Source organism: Maniola jurtina, chromosome 1, assembly GCF_905333055.1.
Source record: "Maniola jurtina chromosome 1, ilManJurt1.1, whole genome shotgun sequence".
Taxonomy (NCBI): Eukaryota; Metazoa; Arthropoda; class Insecta; order Lepidoptera; family Nymphalidae; genus Maniola; species Maniola jurtina.
This window is the reverse complement of record NC_060029.1, coordinates 12,522,381-12,543,341: the sequence shown is the minus strand read 5'-3', so window position 1 is coordinate 12,543,341 and position 20,961 is coordinate 12,522,381. Positions and strand designations below refer to the sequence as shown.

At 37.3% G+C, this 20,961-nt stretch overlaps 2 long non-coding RNA genes across 2 annotated transcripts in view; one reads left to right on the top strand and one right to left on the bottom strand.

The window, feature by feature from the left end:
* LOC123877473 overlaps positions 1–11,512 on the top strand; it is a 349,653-nt gene extending 338,141 nt beyond the window's left edge. Inside the window, exon 4 of the long non-coding RNA XR_006798608.1 lies at positions 11,407–11,512. This is a non-coding gene — a long non-coding RNA (uncharacterized LOC123877473). The remainder of the gene's footprint in view (positions 1–11,406) is intronic.
* On the bottom strand, positions 1,079–20,643 carry LOC123877356. The gene is made up of 3 exons (XR_006798572.1): positions 20,536–20,643; positions 7,910–7,921; positions 1,079–1,088 (listed from the first exon to the last, which is right to left on the bottom strand). It is a non-coding gene; the product is annotated as an uncharacterized LOC123877356 (long non-coding RNA).
* Between the last annotated feature and the right edge of the window lie 318 nt (positions 20,644–20,961).

Here is a 20,961-nt window from a genome sequence, read left to right as displayed (position 1 = left end):
TCCAGTTAATGTATGGAATGAAAGAAATAATTGGACAGTATTATAATATACCAGTAGGTGCAACTGTCCAGTATTAACTTACGAACATACAATAACTTACATCGATAACTTCTGTGTATTTATTATTTAACACCAACTAAACAATTAAAGTTACTGCAACTTTATGTATGAGCAATATTTATAGTATTTATAGATGTACAGATTTATTACCGATCATACAAATTTTATTTATCTATCTACCTATTAACGTCTGTACGTATTTTTATGTATGTATATTATAGGGAGTGAGATTAAACTGTGTAGGTATGTTGGCAGTAGATTTTGACCCTTATTTTTTAAGAGAAAATAACTAGTTAAGTATAATGTGTACTTATTACATTTTATATCTTTTTCTGTAATTTATCGCCGTCCTACTGCCCGTGTGATTTATGTATCCACGGGAAATCACAGCAGCGACTCTTTTATCTTAACCCTTGATATTTTACGAGTATTTGGTTCTTTTATAAGAGTTTAAGAATAATAAACCACAAGTGTAAATTAAAAATTTATAACACCCCCGACAAGTGAAGGTTAGTAACTAGAAAAGAGCTGATAACTTTCAAACGGCTGAACCGTTTTTTTTTTGTATATAGCTAAGAACAGAGCTTGATCGAGAGATCAAGCCACCTTTCAAACAAAAAAAAACTAAATTAAAATCGGTTCATTAGTTTAGGAGCTACTATGCCACAGACAGATACACAGATACACACGTCAAACTTATAACATCCCTCTTTTTGGGTCGGGGGTTAAAAAAGAAGGTAGGTACTGAAAGGGCACTATCAACTAAACTAAAGTACGGAATCCTAATAAGATGATATAATATCTCTGACTCAATATCGCATATTTGTGACGGGGGCCATAATGCGGGGGCGTCGAATGCAAAAGATTTATTCAATGACTATACCTACTGTATTTGCCCTTACCTTGCAAAATGAGCGAGAATAAGCAAAGCTTATTTCGCATTTAAAATATTTTTTTTTGTCTCTATTAAAAAGAATCATATTTCATTCAGAAAGTAATAATACAGATTTTCACAAATATTAAAAATACTTAAATTTAAAAATTATAAAACAAAAATATCATCCAAATCACGGTAACGAGGCAGGGTGCCCAGAACGCTGGCTGCGTTACCTCGTTGAATGGCCAGACTAATATGCTGACCAAGGTAACTGCCAGATTTCCGGTCACCCGTGGACTCCACAAGACGGGATGACAGGTCCTTAAAAAAGGATCTGGTATCCTCGCCCCACGAACCCATGGTCTCCACTCCAAAAGGCACAAATATGAAATTATTTTCTATATTTTCATATTTGCGCCTCTCTTTAAAATAATTATTACACAGTGGTATATTGGTCTGCTGCGTAGTAAATTGTTTAAAGAAATTAAAAGGAATATATTTTGTATTTAAAGATTCATTTGGCATGAATGAATTAATGAATGAATGAAACTGCTTAAAAAATAACGTTTGTAACTAGGAAGATACCTCACTTATGTAAATCGCTGTCTAAGGTAGAGCTATTTCTCGCCAGTAAATTTTTTAGATTAGTTAAGTACCTATACAAGGTTAAGTTATTTAAGGTTTTTAGTTTTAGGTTCATTATTTTAATAATTATTATTTAGTTATTTAGTTTAGTTGTTTAGTTTATTAAATGTACTAACTACTACATTAAAATATAGTATACAAAAACATTGTAAATGTCATATTTTTTATTTGTTGTTTATTGTTCAACGTTTCTGATACGAATTTGCGATTCCGCAAAGGTGTGGAATGCCCTGCTGGCATAGATACATTTTTCCAGCCACGTAAATAACCTAAACACCTTCAAGGCAAGATTAAATAGACATCTTCCGGGCAAACGCCCTCCAACTCGGATCTCATCATTGCTTTTTATTAGGAATAATTTTCGTCAAGCGCAAGGGTAGTGATTACCCATACCTATTATAAATTCGAAAGTGTGTTTTTGTTGGTTTAATGGTTTGTTGGTCCGGCCGCAATGGCAACGGTAACGAATTGACTCGATTTTTTTAACCCCCGACCCAAAAAGAGGGGTGTTATAAGTTTGACGTGTGTATCTGTGTATCTGTGTATCTGTGTGTCTGTGTATCTGTGTGTCTGTGTATCTGTGTATCTGTGTATCTGTCTGTGGCATCGTAGCGCCTAAACGAATGAACCGATTTTAATTTAGTTTTTTTTTGTTTGAAAGGTGGCTTGATCGAGAGTGTTCTTAGCTATAATCCAAAAAAATTGGTGCAGCCGTTTAAGAGTTATCAGCTCTTTTCTAGTTTTCTTGTAGAAAAGAAGGTTACATAACCGTTAGGTTCATAATATTATGTCAATTGACAAATGTCAAGCTGTCAAGATGGACGTTGCCTTGATACATAATTATTTATTTGAAAATGATGTTTTGGAAAACTCTGATACTTTGGATCGTAGGCGCGGAATAGTCCAAGAAAATCGGTTCAGCTGTTTGAAAGTTATCAGGTCTTTTCGGTCTTTTCTAGTTACTGTAACTTCACTTGTCGGGGGTGTTATAAATTTTTAATTTACACTTGTTTACGAATATACTTAGTTGAACACCTGAAGAGTGACATTGGCTACTTTTTAGCCCGAAAAGTCAAAGAGTTTTACGAAATTTTTGAAAATCCACGCGGATAAAGTTGCGGACAACAGCTAGTCTTGTAATAAAAGAAAATATATTCTTATTCGCTCTTGTTCAAAAGCAAATAAGTATATATTTTGTTAAAAATATGCTCTTACCTGCATACAAGACCACGAAAAGCGCTAACCTTAACTGCAAGATTAAACCCGTTCGTAGATCTCATTTGCAGATTCATTCTCTTAGATGAAGCTGTTATTGTGGCCACGGACCACGGCCACATTGTGTGCTTCATGACTTTATTAAACTGCTTCATACATTACATGGTCGCCCACGACCTGTCAGCCTTGTAAACTAATTATAAAAATCTTGTGTTGTTCACAAAAAGCTCTTGGTTTTAATAGAACAAGTTTTTAGCACTAGCTATCTTCTGTAATATTATCTCTTTCTTTTTTACCAATCATTGCTTTTGAATATCCTACCCACTTTCTAAGGTTGACTGGCAGATATGGGTCTCTTTAGCTGTGCAATAATTACGTTATAATATCTATAGTTGTAACGTTAGGCAAATATTATATATCTACCATATAGGAGAAAGGATATACCTACCTAGAAATCAATACCCGAATCTTTGAAAAGCTTTGATAATGTCTGGAACAAATTCATAAGACCCACCCGGCCCGGGGATGGACTTTATGAATCTTTTGAGGTTTGGAAGGACTGGGCCTTGAATATTATTAGGTAACATATCAATAAGTTATCACTTAACTGTAAGTTTTAAAGTTAATAACGTTGACTGTTGAGGTAAACAAGAGGTAAATCTTTAATTGATTTGAACGGCATTACGTCCATGTATAGTTTACACGTTGTAAGTATAACTTGTAAGTAAGCACAAGGCAGTGTCTACTTATTGACAAAACAGTATGTCCCTCAAGCCCGCAGGCCTTAACCTTTAAGTAATATGTCAAAAAAGAAATGATAAAGAAAAGTACCAGTTTCACGTAAGCGCGGTAGGCTACAAGATATCATGTTAAGCTACCTTATGAGGACAACTCAGCTTTAAGCTCGCCACAAACGATCGACATATTGTTGCTATATGTCGAGTAAGGCTAGTTATAAGATCGTACCTTTGGAGTTGTACGACAGCGTTGGCTTGGCAAAATTATATCAATTCGCTAAGACAAAATGTGGCATATTCAAATAAGATTCTCATTAATTATTCTATTTATTCGTCAGCTGCCTTTCTGATTAGAATATCATTTATATAAATAAGAGCAATTTCAACCATTATTGGCATTATTGGCATGACATAATCTATTGATTACATTAACCTTTCTTATGCTACTATCCATTCGACAATTACCTTCGGCATTCACCCTATTAGCATAACTTGTAGAAAAATCAATTTATTAAGTTAATTTTTTACCATTTCACATCCAGAGGGGCTGGCTCATATTTTGCGGAACGGATCAGTCTGGCAGTGCGACGTGGAAATGCAGCCAGTACTTAGGTATTCTTGGCACCATTCCTCGCGGGCATGATTTCTATAATAATTAGATAAGGCTAACTTTAAGTTTTATTGTAATATTTTCAACAAAAATTTTTTTTAAGTTAATACCTACTTACTGCCTACTTAAATAATACCTACTCACACTTTGGATTTAGGTTTACTAAAAATCCCGTGGGAACTCTTTAAATTTCCTTGATAAAAAGTAGCTTATGTAACTTTCCAAGTCTTTGACTATATCTATGCAAAACACGTTGTTCTGTTGCTCCGTTGCGATGTGATTAAAGAACTAACCATCGAATAAACACATTTTCGCATTAATAATATCTGTATAGGAGTAGGATACTTATGTAAGATTCATCATTTTGGTCCGAGCTTCATAGTAATCTTCATGAGCCATCATTTAGGATCTAGTTTGTAGTATGGGAAAGACGAGACTGTCGACATTTTGTATCCAGCCTTAGGGGTTATATTGCACGGGCCAGATGCAATCTGGACGCTAACAAATCGCAGCGAGCGAAGTAGGCGCGATTGAGTTATTATATCTTCCTGTTAGGCTACTTGTTTTTGTGTGCGGCTGTGTTTTTATTAATTACGAGCAATAAATAATAAATATTTTATGTGTAATGCGATACTCGCGCAGGTTAGCAGCAGATGAGGCTCCGTGATACGTCGGCTCGGCTTTACTCGAATTATTCAACTTTTATCATCATTTTTTTCTTTGTTTTTCATGTCAGGGTACTGTATCTCTAGAAAAAGAAGTAACCCTTATAGGATCGCTTCGATGTCTGTCTGTCTAGGTGTCTGTCAAGACCAGTCAAGGAAATCAAAACTTATAGGATACTTCCCGTTGAACTCATGAAATTTTGCAGGTAGCAATATTCCATGAGATTAACTTAGTTCAAATTTCTTCCCTTATAAATTCTTTTTTCGAATATGTATCTTCTAGTACAAGTAAAGGGGAAAATCCGAATACTTTGAATTTGCGGTTACAATACAGAAAAAGTGTTATTTCTTCATATTCTTATTTCTTGTACGGAGCCCTTCTTGTGCGAGTCCAACTCGCACTTGACCGGTTTTGTAACTAAGGATTGAAACACACACAACGCGTGATATCACGCGCCACCGTTTGGCGTCGCGCTCTTTAGCCCAAAAGTTGTGATTATCACGTTACTGTGTCCTGATTGGCTGAATTTATGATATTCTTGCTAAATAACTGTGCATTTTAGGCAATAGTTCTCACTATTGGTCAGAGGAGAACGTCGGCCGATCAGATGTTATTGCTAATTATTAGCCAAACTTTACTCAATTTCTTTTATCACAAATTATACACACGTATGCGCGCGTTGCGACGTCCTACCGAGCATTTTCTGTCGCGTTGTGTGTTTCAAGCCTAACCTGCCACACATGAAATGAATTTGTAATTTTTATATTGTCTTATATTTTAGGAGCAAAATATGATACCTTTAATGACAAAGCAGCAGCAGATAACGTCATTTTGCCACCGAAAAATAACAAAAAATATTTTTTTCGTTGTTTATAGCACGAAAATGTCGGGTCAAGCACCGAATAATTTAAAAATATACATAAAAAATGATCAAGTGCGCATCACAAACACTTTTACGCATTTATAATATGTACCTAATGGACAGTGATAGGGTGTGTGATAATAATAAAATAAGGCATTATTTAGATCGATATTTTCTAAAAAATAGGTACCCGATCACATAATTTTTACTACTATAATAATATTATAATCTTACTAAATAATGGCAAAATTACTAACACAAATAGGACTGTTGGTTCTAACTTCTATTTCTATAGCACATCTAAAGATTGTCATCGAGAAATGCTTCGTTAAGAGACGTGACGCTGCAAGCCTAGGCCTCGTTAAATGAAGGCTTTGTCCCTACCGATACAACTACAACTGTGGATACATTTAAGTATAAGATTTTCATAAATATGAAGTTTGAGTTTATTTTAATCTACCAGATTTTTTTGGGTAGGTACCTCAGAAGGAAAAAAGGAACCCTTCACTTCGTTGTCTGTCCGGCTGTCTGTCGTGTCTGTCAAGAAACCTATAGGTCAGTTAACCTATAGGTATGTGTACTCCCGTCGACCTAGAATCATGAAATTTGGCAGGTAGGTAGGTCTTATAACACACGTAAGGGAAAAATCCGAAAACCGTGAATTTGTACATCACAAAAAAAAATTAAAATGTGTTCATGAACAAATAATTAGTATTTTTATCATTTGAAAAGAGCAACTGCTGAGTTTCTTGCCAGCTCTCCTCAGTAGAATCAGCATTTCAAACCAGTGCAGTGGTAGAATCACAGGTATGTAGCATGAGAGACCCTAGTTGACCTACCTACCTAGCTATTTTAAAGCTCAGAAATCTAGTTCCAGTATCGAAACTGTCCGGAATTTTCACGACTCCATTTCAACGCACAGGACCACGTGAAGTCTGGTCAGCGATTCACGTGCTCTTTTGCGTCACTTGAAGGCTGTTACAAAGTAATGAGTTAATTGAAAGGCGTCGCACGACGCGACACGAGGTTATGAGAAATTATTTGAGGGGCGGGACCGAGTGCAACCCTGACGCACGCGAGCACGCGAATCCTGGTTCGACATTCACGTGCTCTCCTACGTCACTTGACCCACAGCTTCTAAGGCGCAACGCACACTGGCAGAGCCGAGGCATTGCCTCATCATCATCATCGTTATCAACCGACATTCACTGCTGGACATAGGTCTCTAGTAGGGACTTCCACATAACACGGTTTTACACCGCCTGAATCTAGTGACTCCCTGCGACTCGTTCGACGTCGTCTCTCCACTTAGGGGAGGGGGGGGGGGGGGGGGGGGCAGTCGCGGCGCCCCAGGCGGGCCACGCACCATCTTTGTTCTCAGTAGTTATTATGTCAACCGTATATCAAAGTAGGTATATAAAGTTGTCATCAAAATACTCTGCTCGAAACTCTACTCCACCTTCTGCGCCTTTTGCCCTTACAGCGTAACGAACAGTTTCAGTCGTACATATCGCATGATAGGTCCTAAATATTTCACTCATGCGCTTCAACCAAGACTTTTACCATTGAAGAGCCGGCAAACAAAACGGTGTAAATGCACCAAGCAAAATTTTGCAGGAGAAGTAAAAAACGGCATGAAAGCTGTTAAAACTTTATTACTGCAAAAGTCTAAACAAGTGACAATAGTAGGTATATCTACAAATTGTTAATTATATATGTAATTCTACCTATTTGCATGCTGTGTTTACCTATAATTACGAGTAGCTTAACATTTTTTTGCTTAAATATTTTGTAAAATTAAATTATTATTGATGTAAGTACCTAAATGTAACAAGCTGAATGGTAAACCCAATAAATAAATAAAAGTATATTTTTTATCGATCGAAACGTACGACTCAATACGTTGATACGTTGGACTCAATTTCAACACAGTTTTAGGTAGTTTTGCTTTGGAATTTGATTTTCCGGGATAAAAAGTAGCCCATAGTAGAATTTTTCGGGCTACAAGCCAGACATCTCTGTGCCTTATCAAAACTGGTTAAGCAGATGGGCCGCAGATAGACCGCCTGACAGACAGACGGATACACTTTCGCATTTATAAATTAGTAAGCATAATAAGTATGGATTATTATTATTTGGGGGCAGCGACGTGTTAACAATGGGGGGCACGAAACCGAATGCTTTCCTGACGTCCGAGAGCACGTGAACCCTGGTTAGCGATTCACGTGATCGCCTACTACGTCATTACCCTCTTAGAGCCTCCTACCCTACCACACCCTTTTAGGACGTAACAAATCGACAGGCACACAATGTTTCACGTTTTACTCACGTGCTTTTACTACGCCATAGGCAGCCCTTTTAGCATACCGACGCATTGCACATGCGGTAACGAAACATCAACGTCTTTATTAATTTATTGATTTATTGAAGAATGCTCGGTATGCTTACAGTCGAACGCCAAATTGCATACCGAGTTATAGGTTACATACACATAATTTCTTAAATTCATTAAGACTAATACAAAAAACATCCAATTTGTGATGCTGAGCAATCAGAAGTCAAAGGCATAAAGGCGTAAAAGCAAACGCGTCAGTGTGCTAAAGGGGTAAATACGTTGAACGCTTCGTTCACTACCACGTGCAAATGCGTTGGTGTTCTAAATGCATTAAGTGCTGGCCATAAGACGTGGTCATGAGGAATTATATGGGAGGCACAAAGATCGAGCGCTTTCCTGACGGAATGGGACACGTGAAGCCTAATTAGTGATGTACGTAATTGCCTGCTACGTCGCTTGAGTCACAACAATACATACAGTCTCATCGCACGACATGTCCCGTGCGTCTGTCAGTCATGACGTATACTTGTCATTGTTATGGTAGGTATCCTCGAGATTATGAAGAATCATTAGGGGAGCACAAAAACCGTACCTACCAAGCTATTCTGACGGACGAGACCAGGTGAAACCTTTATAGCGATTCATATGATCTCCTGTTTCTTCGTTTGACCCAGAGGAGTATCAAATATACAAACATGAAATATTTCAATGCAATGCAATAGCACACTGAGTACCGACGTAAAGTCAACGTAGAATAGAAATATTAACGCCTTACGTCAAAGGCGTTAATAATTTCGGTACCACATAATATGAATGCGTCAGTGTACTAGCGTAAAGGCGTTAAACGTTTCGCTACCGCATGAGAATGCATTGGTGTTCTAAATACGTTAAACTCTGCCCGTAAGTGTCTAAGAGGAGTTATTATAATATGAGAGGCCCAAAATCCTCATGCTACCCGACGCAAAGGAGCACGTGTATCCTAATTAGCTATGCACGTGGTTGCCTGCTACGTCACTTGATCCACAACAAACATGCAGCCTCATCGCACGACATTTCACGTGCTTCTACCATGACGTACGGTTACCAATTACCATTGTTACGGTTACCTAGGTAATACTATTATTCCTTTAGTTTTATTTATCGCATGTGAAGTGTGAACGTATCAGTGTACTAAAGGCGTAAAAGCGTTAATCATTTCGCTACTGCGTGCGAATGCGTTAGTGTTCTAAATACTTTAAACGCCGCCCGTAAGGATGCCTGGTCATTGAACCATACATGAATGGAGATTCAGCAGACCAACCAAATTATAGCTAAATGACAAAGAAGTTACACCGCCATCTCTCAATAATGTGATTGGTCTGCTGAACACATCTCCACTCCGTCCCACTTTAGTGGACAAGTGCCCTAAGTGGTTATGAGGAATTATAATATGGGAGGCACATAAACCGCGTGCTATCCTGACGCAAAGTAGCGCGTGAGTACTGAATAGCGATTCACATGATCTCCTACGTCACTAGACCAACAAGCTCTTGACAGTCGCATTGATCGCACGACACGAAATTTTCACTCACGTGCTTCAAACACGATACTCGGTCATTCTTTCGTTACCTACTGGAAACGGTGCCCGTAGGCCTTGTGTTTACTTTTTATATTGACGGACTGACAAGATACCTCATCAGGTAAATTTTTAAAACGTTATCAATAACTCTTTGAAAATTTTGTTGAAAAGGTACGTATTTTTGCCAAATCAATTATATCTTTTTCGTATTAAATAACTAGCGACCGCCCGCGGCTTCACTCGGCGAAAATATAAATCCTTTTCACACCTTATCCCGTACCTACTAATGTCGAGAAATCCGGCCTTAATTCTTGTCAATTTTACAAACTGAAACTCTGTGCTATAACCTTTCTAGGTCCAATAGTTTGGGTACAAGTGAGTCAGTAAGACTCAGGAATTATCTGTTTATGTGTTGTTTGTACCTATATAAATTCGTTTTATTTGATTTTTCGCCACAGTTAGATACAATCATTCCAATACGATTTCGAGTGCCCTAAATCTACTGTATCTACTAACATATCCATTAGCCTTATATTATATTCGTTATTTTTATTAACATAATAGTTAGATCCGTAACATAATACAGCCTATAAATCGAAACTCAACAAAATCCTATATGCATGCAGGTAATAAACTAGGAAGCATTAGCTACTTTCAGCTAAATGATTAGCTAGGAAGCCTTAGCTACTTACAACAGGAAACTCAGTTTCTGTAAGCTAAGAAACTTCCCTATTTGCTTGAGCTACTTTTATAGCGCGAATCTAACAAGTATAATCTCAGGCAACGGAAGCCAATGTGCGAGCAGCCTTAGAGCTTGTAAGAATAACAATAAAATATTTTTGTTATTTCTTCTGTTGTTTCTGTTATTTTTTCTGTTGTTTCTGTTATTTTTTCTGTGTTTATGTTATTTTTTCTGTTGTTTTTGTTATTTTATTGTTTGTTGTTTAAAAATAAGATAAAATGAGAAAAATAAATAAATGAGAGTATAAATATTTTTAAAATCCCACTCTTATTAACAGGGCTCTCTCCGTCACTTGCTTCCACTCGCTTCAAACAATCGTAGTTCCAATTTCATTTGAATATTAAGCAACCAAAGTCCATGAAATTTTGCAGACATATTCTAGAAACTAATATCTGTGTCTGTGGTGTTTTAGATTTTTCTAAAAATATGTAGTTTTAAAATTACAGGGGATCAGATTTGTATGAAAATTTTTAAGACCGCGTAACTTTGAAACCAAATATTTTAACAGAAATCTGGAAAACCACAGACATAGATATTAGTTTCTAGAATATGTCTGCAAAATTTCATGGACTTAGGTTGCTTAATATTCAAATGAAATTGGAACTACGATTGTATGAAACGAGTGGAAACGAGTGACGGAGAGAGCCCTCTTAACAATGAAACGTGCTAAAAGAAAAACATCACATAATGACAGTATCAGTATGGGCCGCAAAATGGTCCACAACGTAGTCCTTCAACACGGCCGGGAGCACGCCGTGAGCGTCTCGCACACGTCCCGATTATTTATTGTCATTATGCGTCATTACCAGCGCTAATAGTCCACGCCGCACGACACACCGAAAATTATTTTACGAACGACAATTTAAACGGTGGTTGTTCGAAAAATTTAATTTTTAAGCCACGTGCCATCAATAACTCGATTTAAGTGCGTCTTGGGAAGCGCATTTTATCTTTTTTTAACCGACTTTCTAGTGGAGGAGGTTCATTTCTTTTGCAAAGTCAATACATAATACTTATTCTATAAGTATACATAGGTACTTATAGGTATGTAGTTTGTCAGTAGAAAACGAAAATTAACTTATTTTTTGTATTGTTTCAGGAACCAACAGATACCTATGCCAAGAGAGTCACAGCAACCTTCGAGAGGAACTTTAATAAATTATTGAATTGTTTACTACCATTTTTAATACATGTGCATATTTGTGATCCAAAAAAATACTAAATAAAAACTTATCATATAATATGTGTATGTTCATTTATATCTATCCCTAAAGCTTCTACAAATTATATGATTACCTATGCCTTAGCATACTTAAGCGGCTAGTTCCCCTGTATACTGCTGCCCAAGCACAATCAGTACGACGAAATGGCGAAATATATATCTCTCGTGACTTTACATATTGCTACGTCGTACCAAAAGTCGGAAGAGATATTATGTCATGCCACAATAAAGCTCGGGTTGCATAGGTTTAGTGTCGGGTAACCAGACCCAGGACAACAATACTACCGTCAACCATGTCATAGGCACCCGGAGGAGGCGAAAATCATCTCGGCCAAGAAGCTGCTGCTATTCCTGGCTGCAATCAGTATTGGAGGCGAACTGTAAAACGGTGGCGATCATAATAAATCGGCAACGGTCAACGTGATACAGGGTCTGAAGTGCCCTGCATATAGCCACCAAATCAGCAAGAAGAATAAGAATGCCATACTTAGGTAATATTTGGTGTTCAGCAAAAAGAATTTCATGTAGCAGACCAAACTGCAGCCCACGAATAAGCAGAGCAAAGAGTTCTCTCAGTTTTTTCGCTGCTAAAACGTTCAAAAAGCTATAAAGGTTATCGCATAAATTGTGCTCAGCCTGTTCACTGCTGGTCACTAGCACAAAGTGCCAGGTAGTCAAACAGCCTTGTCATCCCATCACACGCGGGAATGATGTAAAAACAAAATATAAATCGACACGCTTGTCGACGCCATACTTGTTTAAACCAGTAATAAATTAACTATAGGTTCCGGAATAAAAAATGAACAGTTTCGTTCACACAAGGTGTTATTTGTCTTATGGAGAAAGAGCCTGTGATGGTCAGACCTTCGTTATTTTATAAAAGCTGTAAGTTTATGTGCGTATTGTCCCCAACACAGGGAGGAACGATCAGCGACTATGAAGTCATGGTGACTTTGGCAGGGAGGTTACAAAGACGTAAAAATGTTCGTCAAAGTATAAAACCTATTTTTTACATTTTCTTCGAAATAGTATTACAAAGGACGTCATGCATTGCCAGACATTTAGTATCGTGGCAACTCCCTGCTAGATACCCAAGACATATTAAAGTTTAAGGGTACCATGATCCAAGTTTCATAGTTGGTGATCGTTTTTCCCTGTGCTGGGGACAATGAGCATAGAAACTTTCAGCTTTTATAAAATAACGAAGGCCTGGCCCTCACGGGTCTTAGTCCATTAAGTCAAATTGATATGGACATCCGCCTTCAATTACGGCCACCGTGCTGGTTTGTGATAAATGGTATGCCTTTAAAATTTGTAAGCAAAGTATTCATTTACTGAGACATTTATTTTCACGTCACCCTGAGTACCTAAGAAATAAAAAGTAAGTAAGTACAAGTACATATATGAACTTTTATGAACTAGATAAGCTGGTTGCGATCCTGCCCAATAGAAGTTAAAGCTAACATACTCGTAGGGAACACAAACTGTGCACTAACTATCTTGCGATGCTCGATCCAAGAAACTTATTTGAACTCTCATAAGAAGAATAACCGCAAATAAATTCTTTACTTTTCTTTAAATTGTAGTTAAATGATAAAAAAATGAATCAAATCGTATCTAATTGAGAACATCTACCATTTTGGAAGTCGCTTGAAAAGCTTGGGAACAAGTTGTGTTTACGTTTTAAAAGTTTTAATAAGTTTGAGCACAGAATATATTAAACGTTTGAGTGACTGAAAATGGTGATAATAAAGATAATCTAATGAGTTTTTTTGTTCTTCTTCTCAGACCAGGGCGCGTTGGGAACTTTCGTAGCTAGTTTACGTAATTAATTATTTATCATCTTTACGTTAGTTATTATTATCTGACAAATTCAACAATTGACAATCAAAAAGCGTACAATTATATCCAGTTTGAACAAAGACCGACTTTGGCTTTAAAACCCTTTGAAATTAACCTCTTAAGGAGCATAAAGAAGACAGACAGAAGAAGACATCTACTTATACAAGTTAGGTACGTATACGGTATAATGTACCTATGTAGTAAGTTCGCAATTTCAAGGAAACACTTCATTAGCTAGCAAGGCTTCTAAAGTAATGATTGCAACCACTAGGCACATGTCGTTCACTGTACAAAAGAAAAGCAAATTAGGAGGCGTCAGAGGAAATGTGACTTTAATTACTTTACCTACCATCACTCCCTGTTTAACCAAAATGTTTCATAATACGTTTCAAAATTCTTTATTGAGCGGTTAATATTGCCTTCTATGTTTAACTATAATGTAACTCATCCAGAGTTTAAGCAGCAATGGATTCATTTCTGAGTTTTATGTCTTAAGTTGTAATCGACATGTCGAAGTTTGCGTGTGTTTAAAGTTCGACATATGGGCATGACTGCTGTCAGGTGGTTCTGTAGGCACCTGTCAATAAAATATTACTCAAAATGTGGAATCCCTTCACAACCAAAGTGTCTGATGTATTAGTTCCAAAAAGAACCTAACGATAATATAATATTGTGGTAACCCGTCAATTTTCATGAAAGGTAGACCATTGACACGTTAATTTCTACCCAAAATATTTTAATTATAAAGGCTAGATAGGTACTATTTTATCACGTAAATCTGTCTTTAATACTGAATAGGTACTGATAGTCCTAAATACATACAAGTAGTAGATAACTGATAGTAAGAATCGTAATATTCCTGGTGTGAATCCAGTCTCAAATGGATAAATTACGTCCAACAGCCTCTTTTCTACGCAATCCATCAACCCATCGCCGGCTCACTACTGAGCACCTCCTCTCATAATGAGAAGGTTTTAGCCATAGTCTACCACGCTGGCCAAGAGTGGATACCTATGAGAACATTAGGAATACATCGGTAGGAACGGCATTCCGAACCAGTGGTAAATTACTTATTTGACGATTCAAACGCACTTGTAAAAGTTTATTTGAATAAAAATCTATTCTATTCTATTCTTTTCTATTCATTATGGAAAACTTTCAGGCATGCAGGTATCCTCACGAGGTTTTCCTTCACCGTTAAACCAAGTGATATTTAGATTGCTTAGGACACACATAATAATTAAATCCGAAAAGTTAGAGGTGCATAGCCGAGATCGAACCCCGGACCTCTCGACTAGGCGACCGATGTCTTGAGCACTGGCTATCACCTCTTCACTTAACTTTAACTTAATCCTCAACTCTCGTCTTTAATGCCCCTATCTAATTTTCTGCGAAAATTGGTGGTCGGTTCAAATATTCATTCATTCAAATAAAAGTTTAGATAAATCCTAATAACCTGAAATTAAGATGCCTACCTTGAAAATATATTCTCATTAAGCCTACTTAGCAGTTCACCCAAAATCCTTAAAAACTTTAACTGTTACAAAAACTGCAAGAATTAAGTCAATGTGAATATTCTACTGTACCTAAGCGTTAAGTGTAAGTAGGTGCTAGTAACTCCGGACTTCTGTACCTACTTACTCAGTCCATACTTTCAAACTCGAGTGGACGTGTCCAAGATAGCACCATTATTCAATTGTCGCCATGAACGAATTCATTTCACAAAACTCATCTTGCGGACGGCGGGTGACGACATGACGCAAACATTGCTTGAGCCAAGCTTGAACCTCAACTGGAAAAGCCATCATTTTCTATTTCAAAACACGTAAGCACTACGGAAGTAGGAATTAGCTTAGCTTATTTCGAATTCAATGGTCAGTCGAACGTACTTACCTAATCCAGGATTTTTCTTCATCTGAAAAATGCATAAGTAGGTAGGTACCTGTTGCGCGTGGTAGTTACTTCCTTGGTGGAAAGCTATGATGATTTCTAGGTTGAAACAAACTTGACTAGAATATGTCATCTAATTTATTCTTGCTTAGAAATCAACATCTCATCATCATTCCATCGCCGGTCCACTACTGAGCACACGTCTCCTCTTAAAATTAGAGGGGTTTAGGCCATAGTCCGCCACGCTATACAAGGTGTATAGATACATATTATATGGTACTCGTAGTAAACAAGGATGCTGACATTGTGTTAAACAACTGCAATATGAAAAACGTGGATAAATTTCGCTCCGTTGTTAAAATTTTTCCTCTAATCTCTCAGTTAACTTCCTACTATCATAAGTCAATGGTTAACTTATACTATTTTTGAGGGTATAATATTATATTAGGTAGCTACCCTGCTCTAGATTCACTGTCCCATCTAGTTAACATAGCGCGCTGTGCGCAACGGCGGCGACGCGTGCCCGGAAGCGTCACGGCCGCGTGAAGACCGGAAATGGGCAGGATGACCGGATCCTATCTCCGCTCCTGCCTACCTGCCGCCATGTTGTGACGTCACTCGTGCCCACTGACAGCATCGCCAGATTGTGGATATGTTTGGGAACTATTGTTATTGTGTTAAGTTACATAATATGTGCCGAGTAATGAAAAGCTACCCGTATTAGGGCAGATTTTTCATCACTAACGAATAAATTGGTCAGTTTGATAGATTTCCAATACAACAGCTGTCAACATGACTACGTAATTTATTTCGCGATAAATAATTATTTTACATTCGAAAAATCGTCTGTTACTGTCTTATAATGTTCTTTCTATATTACTGTAATAGATCTATATTAAAATCGACTGGGAAAAACAAAGAAAAGTAGGATGTAGGAAAAATATTCGCATTTGGAGTCCAAAATCTTCACTTAATAAAAGAGTTCGTTTTACTGTTATTTCAGTTTCCAGATGGAAAATTGTTTTAATATGATTGCGAAATCTGTTAGCGATTTTTCCGAACATAAATGTTTAAATGACAAGTGTAAATTAAAAATTTATAACACCCCCGACAAGTGAAGGCATCTTGACAGCTTGACATAAATTTGTCAATTGACATAATATTAAGAACCTAACGGTTATCTAACCTTCTTTTCTACAAGAAAACTAGAAAAGAGCTGATAACTCTTAAACGGCTGAACCAATTTTTTTGGATTATAGCTAAGAACACTCTCGATCGAGCCACCTTTCAAACAAAAAAAAGTAAATTAAAATCGGTTCATTCGTTTAGGCGCTACGATGCCACAGACAGATACACAGATACACAGATACACACGTCAAACTTATAACACCCCTCTTTTTGGGTCGGGGGTTAAAAATAGGAACCAAGATGCATACAGAATATAATAATATACCTAATACATTAAACAGAACGTTTAAAACCGTAGAGCATTTCCGGAAGCTTCCAAGCTTTTGAAAATGGCGATGTTCCAGAAAATCTAAATCTACCTCCCGTTTGCCGAAGCTGAAGCATCCACGGTTATCATTGCGAGAGTATATAATTGTTGGCAATTTTATGTCTCCATTCAACTCATGAATGGCAACCATTAGGCGAAGCTCTCAGGCCGCCCTCCTCAGCTAATAAGTGCATTTCGCTTTACAGGACTCCTTAGTGCCATTTTTAAGTCGTAGTTTTTTAAAAATGCCTCGAGAGACCCATTCTGTTGTAAATTGTAATGGAAATTGTTTTTTAATTGACGCTATTAAGCAATTTGGCTAAGTAATTAATAAGATGCGACTAACGCTCTCGTTCCTCGCTTAGAAAGGAGCTAAGGACGGGTTAAGTCGTTTTCCTTGGTTGTGTAAAATTTTTAGCAAAAAAAAAAAAACTTTAACAATATAATTTTGCTGGTCTTATCTTATCGCTGCATGCATGTTTGAATAAAGAAAGCATGAATGTTTACTTAAAAAGCAATTGTTTTGATCTGATAAATTCGACCAATCCGACTAGGTAGTATTATGAAATACTAAGTACTACGACTAGGTAGTATTATGAAATACTAAATACCAAGTAGTATAGGTAATATAGGTAGTATAGGTAATATTATGCGAAAGTGTGTTAGTTGGTTGGATCTTCAATCACACCGCAACCAAGCAATGGATCGACGTTTTTGTTAGAGAAAAGTTAAAGACTTCGAGAGTGATATAGGCTACTTTTTATTCCAGAACAACAAAGTAAACTAATTCCACGTGGATGAAGTCGCGCCAGGGGCATCCTCTAATCATCAAATCGACAAATACCAACCTTTCACCATCTCAATGTCTCCAATCCAATCCAATCCATCAGCCTGTATGCGTCAACTGCTGGACATAGGCCTTAACGAGTGTTACCCATACCGGTCAACGGGGGTGCTGAGAATCACCGGGCTAGTGTGGGACGGCCTCTTAATGACTATGTTCAAATAATCTTGAATAAACTTTAACAGACCATACCGATCGAGGAAAGAAATTTGAAAAGAAGAAGAAAGACCCGGCACGAAATTCGGAATTTGGATGAAAAATTGTAGATTTACTTACGAGTAGGTCTGTAGTAGATTCTACTTATGTGGCCCAATTTGTCTACTTGTCGTTGTCGTTAAAATATTCTTTATATTTATAAACAAAAGCTGTTCCAATGGGTTGTCCTTGGCTCACAATCGTGCGCACACCGCCCACCGGTTGCGGCTTCCAGGTCCCACTCGGATACCAGCTGCCATGAGCCATCGTTGCGAGCTTAATATTATCGGAACATTTAATTTGCTTAATGATACCCTTCATATATAGGTAAAACATGTTCTTATTACACGGATGTAGGTAAAACATGTTATTTACTTATACTTACCTGGTCTTAGGCAGAACTACCTATAAGTAACTCGCCCAATTTTTTTAAGCATACCGTACCAAGTAGCAACCTTTTAGAGATTGTTGGTGCAACTTCAAGTGTAGTATGTAATCTCTACCTATACCTACAAAACTTAATTGACAGGTATAGGTAGGTATAAAAGTAATGCTATCATTTTGCACAGGGGACATTGTGAAATAAATAGGATAGGATAAGGAATAATCCGACCGAATAATATTATCTACGTCAATCACCAATAAGAATAGTAGGTATTCAAATACAAAAAACTAAGTTACATAACAAACTAAGTTGCAAACCATAGGCTTTGTGAGCAGAATGCCCACAAGATATTCGCGACAGGATGACATGGCAATCGGGGCGGGACGCCACACCCGATTGCCATGTCGATCTGTCGCGTACTAAATTAGTTTTTACATGTGACAAAAATTTGTCCTACATGCAAAGAAATACATTTCATTGATTCATTTCAATATTTGGGACAGGTAGGTATTAAACCACCCAAAATGATTGTCTGAACACAATTACAGTTTTCAGGAAGCTACTCAAAGGTTTTAGTGGTCATTTAAAAGTACTTATTACCTAATCGACGCGTTCAACGTGCAGTGTCTTTCACTTAAATATTGCGTGGCAATACAGATTGGGCCTAATTGGCAATCCATCCTGCGATGTTTTTCTGTCGTTTAAAGGTCACAGCACACGTATCAACTCGGAAAGGGAACACCGTATCGCCTTTCGCCTCGCCATCAACCAAGCGTCAACCTAATGTAAATGCGGATCAGCAGTCAACTCAGTAGTGTAAGGTTATTTTTAAAAATTGATTTGAGTTGTCAAAAATAATATAAAATTATTAATTTATCTAATGCAGGTAGTTTGATAAAATCGATATTTCACTCATTCGATGTCATACAATCTGTTGCTAGGAGGCCAACAAGATTGAACTTGCATAAATACGGGTGTTTTGAAGGTTTTAGTTCAGTCTCCTTCTGAGATTCGGAGCGATATCGCATATTTTCGGTTTTTGTTTTGTGAACTGGATAATTAGATGTTGTGATAGCAATCACGCTCTAATTAAATTATTTATTTTGGCATTAGTTTGTTTAGATTAAAACTCTCGGATAACCTTGCACATTAAACTTGTGTTTTTTTTGTGTTGGTTTTGGAGAGGACATTCCAATAATTCGATAAAAAATATTTAAATAATACCTGCTTTTCTGAGTGACGCCAATAATTCAGAAGCGGGACGTGTCTCACGTTGCCTTAATTTTGCTTTGGTATCTTTTTTTAAACAACCCACATTTGATTAAAATTTTAATTGAGTTTGATTTGGTGATTAAATTTTTTAGTTTTTTTTTAAGAATTTAGTCTTTTGTGAAGTGGAAAGTAATTTGCAATAAGTGGTTCAGATTTTGTATACATCGAATGAGAAGTTAGTCGTTTGGATTTATTGTTGACTGGATATTAAAACTGAGAGTTCGGCAGTTCAAGGGTAGGTTTTAATGATTTGACGGAGGGCAGGATAGCCCATGATTTGGATTTGACCTAGGGCAAGGAAGCCCGCGACTGACATGACATGATTAATTAGAAACACGAGGACGTGTTAAATTCAGGACGGCCGAACTGTAAGGTTATTTTTAAAAATTGATTTGAGTTGTCAAAAATAATATAAAATTATTAATTTATCTAATGCAGGTAGTTTGATAAAATCGATATTTCACTCATTCGATGTCATACAATCTGTTGCTAGGAGGCCAACAAGATTGAACTTGCATAAATACGGGTGTTTTGAAGGTTTTAGTTCAGTCTCCTTCTGAGATTCGGAGCGATATCGCATATTTTCGGTTTTTGTTTTGTGAACTGGATAATTAGATGTTGTGATAGCAATCACGCTCTAATTAAATTATTTATTTTGGCATTAGTTTGTTTAGATTAAAACTCTCGGATAACCTTGCACATTAAACTTGTGTTTTTTTTGTGTTGGTTTTGGAGAGGACATTCCAATAATTCGATAAAAAATATTTAAATAATACCTGCTTTTCTGAGTGACGCCAATAGTAGGTCAACTCGGCTATGGCTAGGCGACGCGACACCGTGCTTACAAGCTTGCCGACCGCACACTGGCAAGTATGGACGAAGAGATGTACGAAGAGACGTACAGTACCCGGCAGGAAATACTGTACATCAACCTTTAGAAAGAGATAGCGGTTTCGTAGAGCGTTGTCTCTGTCGTTAAGACCGACAAACGTCACATAGGTATGAGTGACAGAGGCAACCCTCTACGAAGCCGAAATCTCTTTCTAAAAATCCATGTACAATATTTCCCACCGGCTACTGTACCTCAGTACAAGATTTTACTTTTCACCAACGTTGATAGTATGTGAGAGTAGAAACACTTTAGCGTTAAAGTAAAATGGCCCTTAACTGCTTTGTTTTAATGCTCAAGTTTGTACACATATTTACAGCCAGCGCTCCAAGCGGAAACGTTGTGAAATTAAAATCAATGGTACTGAATTTTTGACTTAAAATCAAGGTCCTTTAGGTCTATTTTACGTTGACGAACCGTAGGCGCAGGAACTGCAAGTTGACCACGCACTACACCGCGACCCCAGAGTTAGACCGCGGCGCTACGATTCCGATTAGTGTGCGTTGCAATAAGGAGTTTCATAAAAAGGATACTGGACCCGAATTGATATGTGTGCTATGACCTTAAGCCATATCCCGTATTATTTGAAGCGGTACCCTGACAATGGTCCAGTGGTAAGT